General features: G+C 50.2%; 1 protein-coding gene across 1 annotated transcript in view; it reads left to right on the plus strand.

Annotated features, from left to right (window-relative positions):
* DECR1 (2,4-dienoyl-CoA reductase 1) overlaps nucleotides 1-20,095 on the plus strand; it is a 226,635-nt gene that overhangs the window by 71,099 nt on the left and 135,441 nt on the right. The gene's annotated exons all lie outside the window — the stretch shown is intronic.

Here is a 20,095-nt window from a genome sequence, read left to right on the forward strand (position 1 = left end):
ATCTAAAGAAAGATTTAGGTCTATCTGGTGTGCACTGGCTCCTCCCCCTATGACCCTCCTCCAAGCCTCAGTTAGGAACTGTGCCCGGAAGAGCTGACACAATAAGGAAGGATTTTTGAAACCCGGGTAAGACTCATACCAGCCACACCAATCACACCATGTAACACGTGATAGGAACCCCGGTTAACAGCATGATAACAAAATGGAGCCTCTGAAGAGATGGCTCACAACAAAACCCGATTTTTGTAACAATAACTATGTACAGGTATTGCAGACAATCCGCACTTGGGATGGGCGCCCAGCATCCACTACGGACTACGAGAAATAGATTTACCGGTGAGTAAAATCTTATTTTCTCTGACGTCCTAGTGGATGCTGGGGACTCCGTAAGGACCATGGGGATTATACCAAAGCTCCCAAACGGGCGGGAGAGTGCGGATGACTCTGCAGCACCGAATGAGAGAACTCCAGGTCCTCCTCAGCCAGGGAATCAAATTTGTAGAATTTAGCAAACGTGTTTGCCCCTGACCAAGTAGCTGCTCGGCAAAGTTGTAAAGCCGAGACCCCTCGGGCAGCCGCCCAAGATGAGCCCACCTTCCTTGTGGAATGGTCTTTTATTGATTTAGGCTGCGGTAATCCTACCGCAGAATGCGCCAGCTGAATAGTGCTACAAATCCAGCGTGCAATAGACTGCTTAGAAGCAGGAGCACCCAGCTTGTTGGGTGCATACAGGATAAACAGCGAGTCAGTTTTTCTGACTCCAGCCGTCCTGGAAACATAAATTTTCAGGGCCCTGACTACTTTCAGCAACTTGGAATCCTCCAAGTCCCTAGTAGCCGCAGGCACCACAATAGGTTGGTTCAAGTGAAAAGCTGAGACCACCTTCGGGAGAAACTGAGGACGAGTCCTCAATTCTGCCCTATCCATCTGGAAAATCAGATAAGGGCTTTTTCAAGACAAAGCCGCCAATTCTGAAACCCGCCTGGCCGAAGCCAGGGCCAACAGTACGACCACTTTCCACGTGAGATATTTCAATTCCACAGTCTTAAGTGGTTCGAACCAATGTGATTTCAGGAATGCCAAAACCACATTGAGATCCCAAGGTGCCACTGGGGGCACAAAAGGAGGCTGAATATGCAGAACTCCTTTGACAAAAGTCTGAACTTCAGGCAGTGAAGCCAGTTCTTTCTGGAAGAAAATCGACAGAGCCGAAATCTGGACCTTGATGGACCCCAATTTGAGGCCCAACGTCACCCCTGCTTGCAGGAAGTGTAGGAATCGACCCAGTTGAAATTCCTCCCTCGGGGCCTTCGTGGCCTCACACCAAGCAACATATTTCCACCAAATGCGGTAATAATGTCTTGCGGTGACATCCTGGCTTTGATCAGGGTAGGGATGACTTCCTCCGGAATACCCTTTTCCTTTAGGATCCGGTGTTCAACCGCCAATCCGTCAAACGCAGCCGCGGTAAGTCTTGGAACAGACAGGGTCCCTGCTGCAGCAGGTCTTGTCTGAGCGGCAGAGGCCAAGGGTCCTCTGCCAGCATCTCTTGAACTTCCGGGTACCAAGCTCTTCTTGGCAAATCCGGAACCACGAGTATGGTTTTCACTCCTCGCATTCTTATTATTCTCAGTACCTTGGGTATGAGAGGTAGATGAGGAAACACTTAAACCGACTGGTACACCCACGGTGTCACTAGAGCGTCCACAGCGATCGCCTGAGGGTCCCTTGACCTGGCGCAATATCTTTTCAACTTTTTGTTGAGGCGGGACGCCATCATGTCCACCCGTGGTCATTCCCAACGGTTTACCCGCATTTGGAAAACTTCTGGAAGAAGTCCCCATTCTCCCGGGTGTAGGTCGCCCATCGGAGAATCCTTGTGGCTTCTGCCATCACCATCCTGCTTCTTGTGCCGCCCTGTCTGTTTACATGGGCGACCGCCGTGATATTGTCTAATTGGATCAGTACCGGCTGGTTCTGAAGCAGGGGCCTTGCTTGGCATAGGGCATTGTAAATGGCCCTTAGCTCCAGAATATTTATGTGAAGCGAAATCTCCTTGGAAATTTCTTCCCTGTGTGACTGCACCCCAGCCCCGAAGGCTGGCCTCCGTGGTCACCAGGACCCAGTCCTGTATTCCGAATCTGCGGCCCTCTAGTAGATGAGCCCTCTGCAGCCACCACAGCAGCGACAACCTGTTTCTTGCCGACAGGGTTATCCGCTGTTGTATCTGTAGATGGGACCCGGACCATTTGTCCCACAGGTCCCACTGGAACGTCCTTACGTGGAACCTTCCGAATGGAATTATGCTTCGTACGAAGCTACCATTTTTTCCAGGACTCGTGTGCTTCCACTGGAAGAAACACTCTTTTCTGGTCTGTGTCCAGAATAATTCCCAGGAACAGAAGACGTGTCGTCGGGACCAGCTGTGACTTTGGAATATTGATAATCCAGTCGTGCTGTTGTAGCACTTCCCGAGAGAGTGCTACCCCCACTACCAACTGTTCTTTGGACCTTGCCTTTATCAGGAGATCGTCCAAGTACGGGATAATAAAAACTTCCTTCTTGCGAAGGAGTATCATCATTTCGGCCATTACCTTGGTAAAGACCTTCGGTGCCGTGGACAACTCCAACGGCAGCGTCTGTAACTGATAGTGACAGTCCTGTACCACACATCTGAGGTACTCCTGGTGAGGAGGGTAAATGAGGACATGCAGGTACGCATCCTTGATGTCCAGGGAGACCCTGTAATCCCCCTCGTCCAGGCTCGTAATAACCGCCCTGAGCGATTCCATCTTGAACTTGAATCTTCTGATCTAAAAGTTCAAGTATTTTAATTTTAAGATGGGTCTCACCGAACCGTTCTGTTTCGGTACCACAACCATTGTGGAATAGTAACCCCTTCCTTGCTGAAGGAGGGGCACCTTGACAATCACTTGTTGTGATTATAGTGTTGAATAGCCACCAACACCGCCTCCCTGGCAGAGGGAGGTGCCGGTAAGGCAGATTTTAGGAAACGGCGGGGGGAAGAACGTCTCGAACTCCAGCCTGTACCCCTGAGATACTACTTGAAGGACCCAGGGATCCATGTGAGAGAGCACACTGGGCGCTGAAATTTCTGAGACGGGCCCCCACCGTACCCGGGTCCGCCTGAGCAGCCCCAGCGTCATGCTGTGGACTTACCGGACGCAGGGAGGACTTCTGCTCTTGGGAACTAGCTGTGTGCTGCAGCTTTTTCCTCTACCTTTGCCTCTCGGCAGAAAGGATGAGCCTCTAGCACTCTTGCTTTTCTGGGGCCGAAAGGACTGTACTTGATGATACGGTGCTTTCTTTTGTTGTGGGGTAGCCTGTGGCAAAAAAGTTGATTTCCCAGCAGTAGCTGTGGAAACGAGGTCTGAAAGACCATCCCCAAACAGTTTTACCCCCTTATAGGGCAAAACTTCCATGTGCCGATTCGAGTCGGCATCGCCTGACCATTGCCGAGTCCATAACCTCCGTCTGGCGGCAATGGACCTAGCGCTTATTTTTGATGCCAGCCGGCAAATATCCCTCTGTGCATCACGCATGTGTAAGACCACGTCTTTTATATGCTCTATTGTCAGCAAAATATTGTCCCTATCCATAGTAATTTTCCGACAGGGAATCTGACCACGCAGCGGGAGCACTGCACATCCATGCCGAAGCAATGGCTGGTCGCAATATAATGCCCGAGTGTGTGACTATATCTTTTAGGGTTACCCCCTGCTTTTTATCAGCAGGTTCCTTCAGGGCGGCCGTATCCGGAGACGGTAGTGCCACCTTTTCTGATAAGCGTGTAAGCGCTGTATCTACCCTATGGGGTGTTTCCCAACGTGACCTATCCTCTGGCGGGAAAGGGTACGCTGCCAATTACCGTTTAGAAATTATCAATTTCTTACCGGGGGAAGACCACGCTTCCTCACACACATCATTTTAGTTTCTCAGATGCAGGAAAAACTACTGGTAGTTTTCTCTCACCAAACATAATACCCTTTTATGTGGTACCTGGGGTATTATCATAAATGTGTAATACATTTTTCATTGCCTCAATCATGTAACGGGTGGACCTATTTGGAGGGTACACTAGTCTCATCGTCGTCGACACTGGAGTCGGTATCCGTGTCGACATCTGTTTCTGCCATCTGAGGTAGCGGGCGTTTTTAGAGCCCCCCATGACATTTGAGACGCTGGAACAGGCACAAGCTGAGTAGCCGGCTGTTCTGTGTCGTTGACCTTTTGTGTAAGGAGTTGACACTTTTACGTAATCCTTCCATAAGTCCAACCACACCGGTGTCGATCCCGCAGGGGGTGACATCACATTTACAGGCATTCGCTTCGCCTCCTCATCATTATCCTCCTCATACATGTCGACACAGCCGTACCGACACACAGCACACACACAGGGAATGCTCTGACAGAGGACAGGACCCCACAAAGCCCTTTGGGGAGACAGAGGGAGAGTATGCCAGCACACACCAGGGCGCTATATATCACAGGGATATCACATATAAGAGTGTTTTCCCTTATAGCTGCCTATATATATTGTATACTGCGCCTAAATTGTGCCCCCCCCTCTCTTTTTAACCCTTTATTGACTGCAGGGGAGAGCCAGGGAGCTTCCCTCCAACGGAGCTGTGAGGGAAAAATGGCGCCAGTGTGCTGAAGGAGATAGCTCCGCCCCTTTTTCGTGGACTTTCTCCCGCATTTTTATGGATTCTGGCAGGGGTTAAAAAGCACCTATATAGCCTCTGGGGCTCTATATGGTGCCAGTTTGCCAGCCAAGGTGTCAGTATTGCTGCTCAGGGCGCCCCCCCCCCAGCGCCCTGCACCCATCAGTGACCGAAGTGTGTGGTGTGCATGAGGAGCAATGGCGCACAGCTGCAGTGCTGTGCGCTACCTTGGAGAAGACAGAAGTCTTCAGCCGCCGATTTTCCGGACCACCTTCTTGCTTCTGGCTCTGTAAGGGGGACGGCGGCGCGGCTCCGGGAACGGACGACGAGGTCGGGTCCTGTGTTCGATCCCTCTGGAGCTAATGGTGTCCAGTAGCCTAAGAAGCCCAAGGTACCACCACTTAGGTAGGTTCGCTTCTTCTCCCCTTAGTCCCTCGATGCAGTGAGCCTGTTGCCAGCAGGTCTCACTGAAAATAAAAAACCTAACAAACACTTTCTTCCTAGGAGCTCAGGAGAGCCCCTAGTGTGCATCCAGCTCAGCCGGGCACAGAAATCTAACTGGAGGAGGGTCATAGGGGGAGGAGCCAGTGCACACCAGATAGACCTAAATCTTTCTTTAGATGTGCCCAGTCTCCTGCGGAGCCGTCTATTCCCCATGGTCCTTACGGAGTCCCCAGCATCCACTAGGACGTCAGAGAAAGAAAGATTAGGTACTATCTGGTGTGCACTGGCTCCTCCCTCTATGCCCCTCCTCCAGACCTCAGTTAGATTTCTGTGCCCGGCCGAGCTGGATGCACACTAGGGGCTCTCCTGAGCTCCTAGAAAGAAAGTATATTTTAGTTTTTTTATTTTACAGTGAGACCTGCTGGCAACAGGCTCACTGCAACGAGGGACTAAGGGGAGAAGAAGCGAACCTACCTGCTTGCAGCTAGCTTGGGCTTCTTAGGCTACTGGACACCATTAGCTCCAGAGGGATCGACCGCAGGACCCGTCCTTGGTGTTCGTTCCCGGAGCCGCGCCGCCGTCCCCCTTACAGAGCCAGAAGCATGAAGATGGTCCGGAAAATCGGCGGCAGAAGACTTCAGTCTTCACCAAGGTAGCGCACAGCACTGCAGCTGTGCGCCATTGCTCCTCATGTACACCTCACACTCCGGTCACTGATGGGTACAGGGCGCTGGGGGGGGCGCCCTGAGGGCAATATAAACACCTTGGCTGGCAAAATAATCACAATATATAGTCCCAGAGGCTATATTTGTGATAAATACCCCTGCCAGAATCCATAAAAAAGCGGGAGAAAAGTCTGCGAAAAAGGGGCGGAGCTATCTCCCTCAGCACACTGGCGCCATTTTCTCTTCACAGTGCAGCTGGAAGACAGCTCCCCAGGCTCTCCCCTGTAGTTTTCAGGCTCAAAGGGTTAAAAAGAGAGGGGGGGCACTAAATTTAGGCGCAATATTGTATATACAAGCAGCTATTGGGGAAAATTCACTGTTATAGTGTTAATCCCCACATTATATAGCGCTCTGGTGTGTGCTGGCATACTCTCTCTCTGTCTCCCCAAAGGGCTTTGTGGGGTCCTGTCCGCAGTCAGAGCATTCCCTGTGTGTGTGCAGTGTGTCGGTACGGCTGTGTCGACATGTTTTGATGAGGAGGCTTATGTGGTGACTGAGCAGATGCCGATAAATGTGATGTCGCCCCTGTGGGGCCGACACCAGAGTGGATGGATAGGTGGAAGGTATTAACCGACAGTGTCAACTCCTTACATAAAAGGCTGGATGACGTAACAGCTATGGGACAGCCGGCCTTTCAGCCCGCGCCTGCCCAGGCGTCTCAAAGGCCATCAGGGGCTCAAAAACGCCCGCTCCCTCAGATGGCAGACACAGATGTCGACATGGAGTCTGACTCCAGTGTCGAAGAGGTTGAGACATATACACAATCCACTAGGAACATCCGTGATTTGATCCCGGCAATAAAAAATGTGTTACACATTTCTGACATTAACCCAAGTACCACTAAAAAAGGGGTTTTATGTTTGGGGAGAAAAAGCAGGCAGTGTTTTGTTCCCCCATCAGATGAGTGAATGAAGTGTGTGAAAAAGCGTGGGTTCCCCCGATAAGAAACTGGTAATTTCTAAAAAGTTACTGTTGGCGTACCCTTTCCCGCCAGAGGATAAGTTACGCTGGGAGATATCCCCTAGGGTGGATAAGGCGCTCACACGTTTGTCAAAAAAGGTGGCACTGCCGTCTTAGGATAAGGCCACTTTGAAGGTACCTGTTGATAAAAAGCAGGAGGCTATCCTGAAGTCTGTATTTACACGCTCAGGTACTAGACTGAGACCTGCAGATATTGGCTGCAGCGTGGTCTGTGACCCTGTCATACAGGGATACTAGTTTGCTAACATAAGAGCATATTAAAGACGTCGTCTTATATATGAAGGATGCACAGAGGGATATTTTATCGGCTGGCATCCAGAATTAATGTAATGTCCATTCTGTCAGGAGGGTATTAGAGACCCGACACTGGACAGGTGATGCTGACTTTAAAAGGCACATAGATCTGCCTTATAAGGGTGAGGAATTGTTTGGGGATGGTCTCTGGGACCTCGTATCCACAGCAACAGCTGGAAAAAAAACAAAAAAAAAACATTTTTTACCTCAGGTTTCCTCACAGCCTAAGAAAGCACTGTATTATCAGGTACAGTCCTTTCGGCTTCAGAAAAGCAAGCGGGTCAAAGGCGCTTCCTTTCTGCACAGAGACGAGGGAAGAAGGAAAAAGCTGCTCCAGTCAGCCAGTTCCCAGAATCAAATTCTTCCCCCGCTTCCTCTGAGCCCACCGCATGACGCAGGGGCTCCACAGGCGTAGCCAAGTACGGTGGGGGGCCGCCTCAAAAATATCAGCGATCAGTGGGCTCGCTCACAGGATCCCTGGATCCTTCAAGTAGTATCTCAGGGGTACAAGCTGAAATTCGAGATGTCTCCCCCCCGCCGTTTTCCTCAAATCTGCCTTGCCGACAACTCCCTCGGGCAGGGAGGCTGTGCTAGAGGCAATTCACAAGCTGTATTCCCAGCAGGTGATGGTCAAGGTGCCCCTACTTCAACAAGGAGGGGGTGACTATTCCACACTGTTTGTGGTACCGAAACCGGACGGTTCGGTGAGACCCATTTTAAATTTGAAATCCTTGAACACATACATAAAAAAATTCAAGTTCAAGATGGAATCGCTCAGGGCGGTTATTGCAAGCCTGGACGAGGGGGATTACATGGTATCCCTGGACATCAATGATGCTTACCTGCATGTCCCCATTTACCATCCTCACCAGGAGTACCTCAGATTTGTGGTACAGGATTGCCATTACCAATTCCAGACACTGCCGTTTGGACTGTCCATGGCACCAAGGGTGTTTACCAAGGTAATGGCAGAAATGATGATACTCCTTCGAAAAAAGGGAGTTTTAATTATCCCGTACTTGGACGTTCTCCTTATAAGGGCGAGGTCCAAGGAGCAGTTGTTGGTCGGAATAGCACTATCTCGGGAAGTGCTACAACAGCACGGATGGATTCTAAACATTCCACAGCTGGTTCCTTCCACACGCCTACTGTTCCTGGGGATGGTTCTGGACACAGAACAGAAAAAAGTGTTTCTCCCGCAGGAGAAAGCCAAGGAGCTGTCCTGTCTAGTCAGAGACCTCCTGAAACCAAAACAGGTATCGGTGCATCACTGCACACGAATCCTCGGAAAAATGGTAGCTTCATACGAAGCAATTCCATTCGGCAGGTTCCATGCAAGAACCTTTCAGTGGGACCTTTTGGACAAGTGGTCGGGATCGCATCTTCAGATGCATCGGCTGATAACCCTGTCTCCAAGGACCAGGGTGTCTCTGCTGTGGTGGCTGCAGAGTGCTCTTCTTCTAGAGGGCCGCAGATTCGGCATACAGGACTGGGTCCTGGTGACCACGGATGCCAGCCTTCGAGGCTGGGGGGCAGTCACACAGGGAAGAAATTTCCAAGGACTTTGGTCAAGTCAGGAGTCGTCCCTACACATAAATATTCTGGAACTGAGGGCCATTTACAATGCCCTAAGTCAGGCAAGGCCCCTGCTTCAAAACCAGCCGGTACTGATCCAATCAGACAACATCACGGCAGTCGCCCATGTAAACCGACAGGGCGGCACAAGAAGCAGGATGGCGATGGCAGAAGCCACAAGGATTCTCCGATGGGCGGAAAATCACGTCTTAGCACTGTCAGCAGTGTTCATTCCGGGAGTGGACAACTGGGAAGCAGACTTCCTCAGCAGAAGCGTCCTACACCCGGGAGAGTGGGGACTTCATCCAGAAGTCTTCCAACTGTTGGTAAACCGTTGGGAAAGGCCACAGGTGGACATGATGGCGTCCCGCCTCAACAAAAAGCTAAAGAGATATTGCGCCAGGTCAAGGGACCCTTAGGCGATAGATGTGGACGCTCTAGTGACACCGTGGGTGTACCAGTCGGTTTATGTGTTCCCTCCTCTGCCTCTCATACCAAAGGTACTGAGAATAATAAGAAGGCGAGGAGTAAGAACGATACTCGTGGTTCCGGATTGGCCAAGAAGAGCTTGGTACCCAGAACTTCAAGAAATGATATCAGAGGACCCATGGCCTCTACCGCTCAGACAGGATCTGCTACAGCAGGGGCCCTGTCTGTTCCAAGACTTACCGCGGCTGCGTTTGACGGCATGGCGGTTGAATTCCGGATCCTAAAGGAAAAGGGCATTCCGGAGGAAGTCATTCCTACGCTGATAAAAGCTAGGAAAGAAGTAACCGCAAACCATTATCACCGTATTTGGCGTAAATATGTTGCGTGGTGTGAGGCCAGGAAGGCCCCAACTGAAGAATTTCAGCTGGGTCGTTTTCTGCACTTCCTACAGTCGGGAGTGACTATGGGCATAAAATTGGGTTCCATTAAGGTCCAGATTTCGGCTCTGTCGATTTTCTTCCAGAAAGAACTGGCTTCACTGCCTGAAGTTCAGACATTTGTAACGGGAGTGATACATGTTCAGCCCCCTTTTGTGCCTCCTGTGGCACCTTGGGATCTCAACGTGGTGTTGAGTTTCCTGAAATCACATTGGTTTGAGCCACTTAAAACTGTGGATTTGAAATATCTCACGTGGAAAGTGGTCATGTTATTGGCCTTGGCTTCGGCCAGGCGTGTGTCAGAATTGGCGGCTTTGTCATGTAAAAGCCCTTATCTGATTTTCCATATGGATAGGGCAGAATTGAGGACTCGTCCCCAGTTTCTCGCTAAGGTGGTATCAGCTTTTCACTTGAACCAACCTATTGTAGTGCCTGCGGCTACTAGGGACTTGGAAGATTCCAAGTTACTGGACGTAGTCAGGGCCTTGAAAATTTATGTTTCCAGGACGGCTGGAGTCAGGAAAACTGACTCGCTTTTTCTCCTGTATGCACCCTACAAACTAGGTGCTCCTGCTTCTAAGCAGACTATTGCTCGCTGGATTTGTAGCACAATTCAGCTGGCGCATTCTGCGGCTGGATTGCCGCATCCTAAATCAGTAAAAGCTCATTCCACAAGGAAAGTGGGCTCATCTTGGGCGGCTGCCCGAGGGGTCTCGGCTTTACAACTTTGCCGAGCTGCAACTTGGTCAGGGGCAAACACGTTTGCTAAATTTTACAAATTTGATACCCTGGCTGAGGAGGACCTTGAGTTCTCTCATTCGGTGCTGCAGAGTCATCCGCACTCTCCCGCCCGTTTGGGAGCTTTGGTATAATCCCCATGGTCCTTACGGAGTCCCCAGCATCCACTCGGACGTCAGAGAAAATAAGATTTTACTCACCGGTAAATCTATTTCTCGTAGTCCGCAGTGGATGCTGGGCGCCCATCCCAAGTGCGGATTGTCTGCAATACTTGTATATAGTTATTGCCTAACTAAAGGGTTATTGTTGAGCCATCTGTTGAGAGGCTCAGTTATATTTCATACTGTTAACTGGGTATAGTATCACGAGTTATACGGTGTGATTTGTGTGGCTGGTATGAGTCTTACCCGGGATTCAAAATCCTTCCTTATTGTGTCAGCTCTTCCGGGCACAGTATCCTAACTGAGGTCTGGAGGAGGGGCATAGAGGGAGGAGCCAGTGCACACCAGATAGTACCTAATCTTTCTTTTAGAGTGCCCAGTCTCCTGCGGAGCCCGTCTATTCCCCATGGTCCTTACGGAGTTCCCAGCATCCACTACGGACTACGTTAAATAGATTTACCAGTGAGTAAAATATTTTTTTTCTCTGACGTCCTAGTGGATGCTGGGGACTCCGAAAGGACCATGGGGAATAGCGGCTCCGCAGGAGACTGGGCACAAAAGTAAAAGCTTTAGGACTACCTGGTGTGCACTGGCTCCTCCCCCTATGACCCTCCTCCAAGCCTCAGTTAGATTTTTGTGCCCGAACGAGAAGGGTGCATACTAAGGGGCTCTCCTGAGCTGCTTAGTGTAAAAGTTTAAAGTAGGTTTTTTATTTTCAGTGAGACCTGCTGGCAACAGGCTCACTGCACCGAGGGACTAAGGGGAGAAGAAGTGAACTCACCTGCGTGCAGAGTGGATTGGGCTTCTTAGGCTACTGGACATTAGCTCCAGAGGGACGATCACAGGCCCAGCCATGGATGGGTCCCAGAGCCGCGCCGCCGGCCCCCTTACAGAGCCAGAAGACTGAAGAGGTCCGGAAAATCGGCGGCAGAAGACGTCCTGTCTTCAATAAGGTAGCGCACAGCACCGCAGCTGTGCGCCATTGCTCTCAGCACACTTCACACTCCGGTCACTGAGGGTGCAGGGCGCTGGGGGGGGGGCGCCCTGAGACGCAATAAAAACACCTTATTTGGCAAAAAATACATCACATATAGCTCCTGGGCTATATGGATGCATTTAACCCCTGCCAATTTTTCCTTAAAAAAGCGGGAGAAAGGCCGCCGAGAAGGGGGCGGAGCCTATCTCCTCAGCACACTGGCGCCATTTTTTCCTCACAGCTCCGTTGGAGGAAGGCTCCCTGACTCTCCCCTGCAGTCCTGCACTACAGAAACAGGGTACAACAAGAGAGGGGGGGCACTAATTTGGCAGATAAATATATACAGCAGCTATATCAGGGAAAAACACTTATATAAGGTTATCCCTATATATATATATATATATATATATATATATATATATATATATATATATATATATATATATATATATATATATAATATATATATATATATATATATATAGCGCTCTGGTGTGTGCTGGCAAACTCTCCCTCTGTCTCCGCAAAGGGCTAGTGGGGTCCTGTCCTCTATCAGAGCATTCCCTGTGTGTGTGCTGTGTGTCGGTACGTTGTGTCAACATGTATGAGGAGGAAAATGGTGTGAAGGCGGAGCAATTGCCTGTGTTAGTGATGTCACCCCCTAGGGAGTCGACACCTGACTGGATGGTCTTATGGAAAGAATTACGTGATAGTGTCAGCACTTTACAAAAGACTGTTGACGACATGAGACAGCCGGCAAATCAGTTAATACCTGTACAGGCGTCTCAAACACCGTCAGGGGCTCTAAAGCGCCCGTTACCTCAGGTGGTCGACACAGACACGGACACTGACTCCAGTGTCGACGGTGAGGAAACAAACGTATTTTCCAGTAGGGCCACACGTTACATGATCACGGCAATGAAGGAGGTTTTGAACATTTCTGATACTACAAGTACCACAAAAAAGGGTATTATGTGGGGTGTGAAAAAACTACCCGTAGTTTTTCCTGAATCAGATGAATTAAATGAGGTGTGATGAAGCGTGGGTTTCCCCCGATAAAAAACTGCTAATTTCTAAAAAATTATTGGCATTATACCCTTCCCCGCCAGAGGTTAGGGCGCGTTGGGAAACACCCCCTAGGGTAGATAAGGCGCTCACACGCTTATCAAAACAAGTGGCGTTACCGTCTCCTGATACGGCCGCCCTCAAGGAACCAGCTGATAGGAAGCTGGAAAATATCCTAAAAAGTATATACACACATACTGGTATTATACTGCGACCAGCAATCGCCTCAGCCTGGATGTGCAGTGCTGGGGTGGCTTGGTCGGATTCCCTGACTGAAAATATTGATACCCTGGACAGGGACAATATATTATTGACTATAGAGCATTTAAAGGATGCATTTCTATATATGCGAGATGCACAGAGGGATATTTGCACTCTGGCATCAAGAGTAAGTGCGATATCCATTTCTGCCAGAAGAGGGTTATGGACGCGACAGTGGTCAGGTGATGCGGATTCCAAACGGCATATGGAAGTATTGCCGTATAAAGGGGAGGAGTTATTTGGGGTCGGTCTATCGGACCTGGTGGCCACGGCAACGGCTGGGAAATCCACCTTTTTACCCCAGGTCACCTCTCAGCAGAAAAAGACACCGTCTTTTCAGGCTCAGTCCTTTCGTCCCCATAAGGGCAAGCGGGCAAAAGGCCACTCATATCTGCCCCGGGGCAGAGGAAGGGGAAAAAGACTGCAGCAGACAGCCTCTTCCCACGAACAGAAGCCCTCCCCCGCTTCTGCCAAGTCCTCAGCATGACGCTGGGGCCTTACAAGCGGACTCAGGCACGGTGGGGGCCCGTCTCAAGAATTTCAGCGCGCAGTGGGCTCACTCGCAAGTGGACCCCTGGATCCTGCAGGTAGTATCTCAGGGGTACAAATTGGAATTCGAGACGTCTCCCCCTCGCCGGTTCCTGAAGTCTGCTTTACCAACGTCTCCCCCCGACAGGGAGGCGGTATTGGAAGCCATTCACAAGCTGTATTCCCAGCAGGTGATAATCAAGGTACCCCTCCTACAACAGGGAAAGGGGTATTATTCCACGCTGTTTGTGGTACCGAAGCCGGACGGCTCGGTGAGACCTATTTTAAATCTGAAATCCTTGAACACTTACATAAAAAGGTTCAAGTTCAAGATGGAGTCACTCAGAGCAGTGATAGCGAACCTGGAAGAAGGGGACTATATGGTGTCTCTGGACATCAAGGATGCTTACCTCCATGTCCCAATTTGCCCTTCTCACCAAGGGTACCTCAGGTTTGTGGTACAGAACTGTCACTATCAGTTTCAGACGCTGCCGTTTGGATTGTCCACGGCACCCCGGGTCTTTACCAAGGTAATGGCCGAAATTATGATTCTTCTTCGAAGAAAAGGCGTCTTAATTATCCCTTACTTGGACGATCTCCTGATAAGGGCAAGGTCCAGAGAACAGTTAGAGGTCGGAGTAGCACTATCTCAAGTAGTACTACGACAGCACGGATGGATTCTAAATATTCCAAAATCGCAGCTGATTCCGACGACCCGTCTGCTGTTCCTAGGGATGATTCTGGACACAGTACAGAAAAAGGTGTTTCTCCCGGAGGAGAAAGCCAGGGAGTTATCCGACCTAGTCAGGAACCTCCTAAGACCAGGCCAAGTGTCAGTGCATCAATGCACAAGGGTCCTGGGAAAGATGGTGGCTTCTTACGAAGCGATTCCATTCGGCAGATTCCACGCAAGAACTTTTCAGTGGGATCTGCTGGACAAATGGTCCGGATCGCATCTTCAAATGCATCAGCGGATACCCTGTCTCCAAGGACAAGGGTGTCTCTCCTGTGGTGGTTACAGAGTGCTCATCTCCTAGAGGGCCGCAGATTCGGCATTCAGGATTTGGTCCTGGTGACCACAGATGCCAGCCTGGGAGGCTGGGGAGCAGTCACACAGGGAAGAAATTTCCAGGGCTTGTGGTCAAGCATGGAAACGTCACTTCACATAAATATCCTGGAACTAAGGGCCATTTACAATGCCCTAAGTCAGGCAAGGCCTCTGCTTCAGGGTCAGCCGGTGTTGATCCAGTCGGACAACATCACGGCAGTCGCCCACGTAAACAGACAGGGCGGCACAAGAAGCAGGAGGGCAATGACGGAAGTTGCAAGGATTCTTCGCTGGGCGGAAAATCATGTGATAGCACTGTCAGCAGTGTTCATTCCGGGAGTGGACAACTGGGAAGCAGACTTCCTCAGCAGACACGATCTCCACCCGGGGGAGTGGGGACTTCACCCAGAAGTCTTCCACATGATTGTGAACCGTTGGGAAAAACCAAAGGTGGACATGATGGCGTCCCGCCTCAACAAAAAACTGGACAGATATTGCGCCAGGTCAAGGGACCCTCAGGCAATAGCTGTGGACGCTCTGGTAACACCGTGGGTGTACCAGTCAGTGTATGTGTTCCCTCCTCTGCCTCTCATACCCAAGGTACTGAGAATCATAAGAAGGAGAGGAGTAAAGACTATACTTGTGGCTCCGGATTGGCCAAGAAGGACTTGGTACCCGGAACTTCAAGAGATGCTCACGGAAGACCCGTGGCCTCTACCTCTAAGAAAGGACCTGCTCCAGCAGGGACCATGTCTGTTCCAAGACTTACCGCGGCTGCGTTTGACGGCATGGCGGTTGAACGCCGGATCCTGAAGGAAAAAGGCATTCCGGATGAAGTCATCCCTACCCTGATCAAAGCCAGGAAGGATGTAACTGTGCAACATTATCACCGTATTTGGCGTAAATATGTTGCGTGGTGTGAGGCCAGGAAGGCCCCTACAGAGGAATTTCAACTGGGTCGATTCCTGCATTTCCTGCAAACAGGACTGTCTATGGGCCTAAAATTAGGGTCCATTAAGGTTCAAATTTCGGCCCTGTCAATATTCTTCCAAAAAGAACTAGCTTCAGTTCCTGAAGTTCAGACGTTTGTCAAGGGGGTACTGCATATACAGCCTCCTTTTGTGCCTCCAGTGGCACCTTGGGATCTCAATGTAGTTTTGGGATTCCTAAAATCACATTGGTTTGAACCACTCACCACTGTGGACTTAAAATATCTCACATGGAAAGTGGTAATGCTGTTAGCCCTGGCTTCAGCCAGGCGTGTATCAGAATTGGCGGCTTTATCCTATAAAAGCCCTTACCTAATTTTTCATACGGATAGGGCAGAATTGAGGACTCGTCCTCAATTTCTCCCTAAGGTGGTTTCAGTATTTCACTTAAACCAGCCTATTGTGGTGCCTGCGGCTACTAGGGACTTGGAGGATTCCAAGTTGCTGGACGTAGTCAGGGCCCTGAAAATATATGTTTCCAGGACGGCTGGAGTCAGAAAATCTGACTCGCTGTTTATCCTGTATGCACCCAACAAGCTGGGTGCTCCTGCTTCTAAGCAGACGATTGCTCGTTGGATTTGTAGTACAATTCAGCTTGCACATTCTGTGGCAGGCCTGCCACAGCCAAAATCTGTAAAAGCCCATTCCACACGGAAAGTGGGCTCATCTTGGGCGGCTGCCCGAGGGGTCTCGGCTTTACAACTTTGCCGAGCAGCTACTTGGTCAGGGGCAAACACGTTTGCTAAATTCTACAAATTTGATACCCTGGCTGAGGAGGACCTGGAGTTCTCTCATTCGGTGCTGCAGAGTCATCCGCACTCTCCCGCCCGTTTGGGAGCTTTGGTATAATCCCCATGGTCCTTTCGGAGTCCCCAGCATCCACTAGGACGTCAGAGAAAATAAGAATTTACTTACCGATAATTCTATTTCTCTATCGTCCTAGTGGATGCTGGGGTTCCTGAAAGGACCATGGGGAATAGCGGCTCCGCAGGAGACAGGGCACAAAAAGTAAAGCTTTACGATCAGGTGGTGTGCACTGGCTCCTCCCCCTATGACCCTCCTCCAAGCCTCAGTTAGATTTTTGTGCCCGGCCGAGAAGGGTGCAATCTAGGTGGCTCTCCTAAAGAGCTGCTTAGAAAAGTTTAGCTTAGGTTTTTTATTTTACAGTGAGTCCTGCTGGCAACAGGATCACTGCAACGAGGGACTTAGGGAAGAAGAAGTGAACTCACCTGCGTGCAGGATGGATTGGCTTCTTGGCTACTGGACATTAGCTCCAGAGGGACGATCACAGGTACAGCCTGGATGGTCACCGGAGCCTCGCCGCCGGCCCCCTTGCAGATGCTGAAACGAGAAGAGGTCCAGAATCGGCGGCAGAAGACTCCTCAGTCTTCTTAAGGTAGCGCACAGCACTGCAGCTGTGCGCCATTTTCCTCTCAGCACACTTCACACGGCAGTCACTGAGGGTGCAGGGCGCTGGGAGGGGGGCGCCCTGGGAGGCAAATGAAAACCTTTTTTGGCTAAAAATACCTCACATATAGCCTCCGGGGGCTATATGGAGATATTTAACCCCTGCCAGAATCCACTAAAGAGCGGGAGACGAGCCCGCCGAAAAAGGGGCGGGGCCTATCTCCTCAGCACACAGCGCCATTTTCCTCACACAGCTCCGCTGGTCAGGAAGGCTCCCAGGCTCTCCCCTGCACTGCACTACAGAAACAGGGTAAAACAAGAGAGGGGGGGCAAAATTGTGGCAAAACTATATTATTAAAGCAGCTATACAGGGAGCACTTATTATAAGGCTATCCCTGTCATATATAGCGCTTTTGGTGTGTGCTGGCAAACTCTCCCTCTGTCTCCCCAAAGGGCTAGTGGGGTCCTGTCTTCGTTAAGAGCATTCCCTGTGTGTCTGCTGTGTGTCGGTACGTGTGTGTCGACATGTATGAGGACGATATTGGTGTGGAGGCGGAGCAATTGCCAAATATGGGGATGTCACCTCCTAGGGAGTCGACACCAGAATGGATGCCTTTATTTATGGAATTACGGGATAGTGTCAACACGCTAAAGCAGTCGTTTGACGACATGAGACGGCCGGACAATCAATTAGTGCCTGTCCAGGCGCCTCAAACACCGTCAGGGGCTGTAAAATGCCCTTTGCCTCAGTCGGTCGACACAGACCCAGACACAGGCACTGATTCCAGTGGCGACGGTGACGAATCAACCGTATTTTCTAGTAGGGCCACACGTTATATGATTTTGGCAATGAAGGAGGCGTTACATATTGCTGATACTACAGGTACCACAAAACAGGGTATCATGTGGGGTGTGAAAAAACTACCTATAGTTTTTCCTGAATCAGATGAATTAAATGAGGTGTGTGATGAAGCGTGGGTTGCCCCCGATAAAAAAATGCTAATTTCAAAGAAGTTATTGGCTTTATACCCTTTCCCGCCAGAGGTTAGGGCGCGCTGGGAAACACCTCCTAGGGTGGACAAGGCGCTCACACGCTTATCAAAACAAGTGGCGTTACCCTCTCCTGAGACGGCCGCACTTAAAGATCCAGCAGATAGGAGGATGGAAAATATCCAAAAAAGTATATACACACATACAGGTGTTATACTACGACCAGCTATAGCGACAGCCTGGATGTGCAGTGCTGGGGTAGCTTGGTCAGAGTCCCTGATTGAAAATATTGATACCCTGGATAGGGACAATGTTTTACTGTCTTTAGAGCAAATAAAGGATGCATTTCTTTATATGCGTGATGCACAGAGGGATATCTGCACACTGGCATCACGGGTAAGTGCTATGTCCATTTCGGCCAGAAGAAGTTTATGGACGCGACAGTGGTCAGGCGATGCGGACTCAAAACGGCATATGGAAGTTTTGCCGTATAAAGGGGAGGAGTTATTTGGTGTCGGTCTATCGGATTTGGTGGCCACGGCTACAGCCGGGAAATCCACCTTTTTACCTCAAGTCACTCCCCAACAGAAAAAGACACCGACTTTTCAACCGCAGCCCTTTCGTTCCTTTAAAAACAAGAGAGCAAAGGGATATTCATATCTGCCACAAGGCAGAGGAAGGGGGAAGAGACAGCAACAGGCAGCTCCTTCCCAGGAACAGAAGCCCTCCCCCGCTTCTACAAAAGCCTCAGCATGACGCTGGGGCTTCTCAAGCGGACTCGGGGGCGGTGGGGGGTCGTCTCAAGAATTTCAGCGCGCAGTGGGCTCACTCGCAGGTAGATCCCTGGATCCTGCAGATAATATCTCAGGGGTACAGGCTGGAACTAGAGACGGATCCACCTCGCCGTTTCCTGAAGTCTGCTTTACCAACGTCCCCCTCCGACAGGGTGACGGTCTTGGAAGCCATTCACAAGCTGTACTCTCAGCAGGTGATAGTCAAGGTACCCCTTTTACAACAAGGAAAGGGGTATTATTCCACTCTATTTGTGGTACCGAAGCCGGATGGCTCGGTAAGACCTATTCTAAATCTGAAATCCTTGAACCTGTACATAAAGAAGTTCAAGTTCAAGATGGAGTCACTCAGAGCAGTGATAGCGAACCTGGAAGAAGGGGATTTTATGGTATCCTTGGACATCAAGGATGCGTATCTCCACGTTCCAATTTACCCCTCACACCAGGGGTACCTCAGGTTCGTCGTACAGAACTGTCACTATCAGTTTCAGACGCTGCCGTTCGGATTGTCCACGGCACCTCGGGTCTTTACCAAGGTAATGGCCGAGATGATGATTCTTCTTCGAAGAAAAGGCGTATTAATTATCCCATACTTGGACGATCTCCTAATAAGGGCAAGGTCCAGAGAACAGCTAGAGATGGGATTAGCACTGTCTCAAGAAGTGCTAAAACAGCACGGGTGGATTCTGAATATTCCAAAATCCCAGTTAATTCCGACAACACGTCTGCTGTTCCTAGGGATGATTCTGGACACGGTTCAGAAAAAGGTTTTTCTCCCGGAGGAAAAAGCCAAGGAGTTATCCGAGCTTGTCAGGAACCTCCTAAAACCAGGAAAGGTGTCTGTACATCAATGCACAAGAGTCCTGGGAAAAATGGTGGCTTCTTACGAAGCAATTCCATTCGGCAGATTCCACGCAAGAATTTTCCAGAGGGATCTGTTGGACAAATGGTCAGGGTCGCATCTTCAGATGCACCAGCGGATAACCCTGTCTCCAAGGACAAGGGTATCTCTTCTGTGGTGGTTGCAGAGTGCTCATCTATTGGAGGGCCGCAGATTCGGCATACAGGATTGGATCCTGGTGACCACGGACGCCAGCCTGAGAGGCTGGGGAGCAGTCACACAAGGAAGAAACTTCCAGGGCGTGTGGTCGAGCCTGGAAACGTCTCTTCACATAAACATTCTGGAACTAAGAGCAATCTACAATGCTCTAAGCCAGGCAGAACCTCTGCTTCAAGGAAAACCGGTGTTGATCCAGTCGGACAACATCACGGCAGTCGCCCATGTGAACAGACAGGGCGGCACAAGAAGCAGGAGTGCAATGGCAGAAGCTGCAAGGATTCTTCGCTGGGCAGAGAATCATGTGATAGCACTGTCAGCAGTGTTCATCCCGGGAGTGGACAACTGGGAAGCAGACTTCCTCAGCAGACACGACCTTCACCCGGGAGAGTGGGGACTTCATCCAGAAGTTTTCCACATGCTGGTAACCCGTTGGGAAAGACCAATGGTGGACATGATGGCGTCTCGCCTCAACAAAAAACTGGACAGGTATTGCGCCAGGTCAAGAGATCCG

Source organism: Pseudophryne corroboree, chromosome 5 (genome assembly GCF_028390025.1).
Source record: "Pseudophryne corroboree isolate aPseCor3 chromosome 5, aPseCor3.hap2, whole genome shotgun sequence".
Taxonomy (NCBI): Eukaryota; Metazoa; Chordata; class Amphibia; order Anura; family Myobatrachidae; genus Pseudophryne; species Pseudophryne corroboree.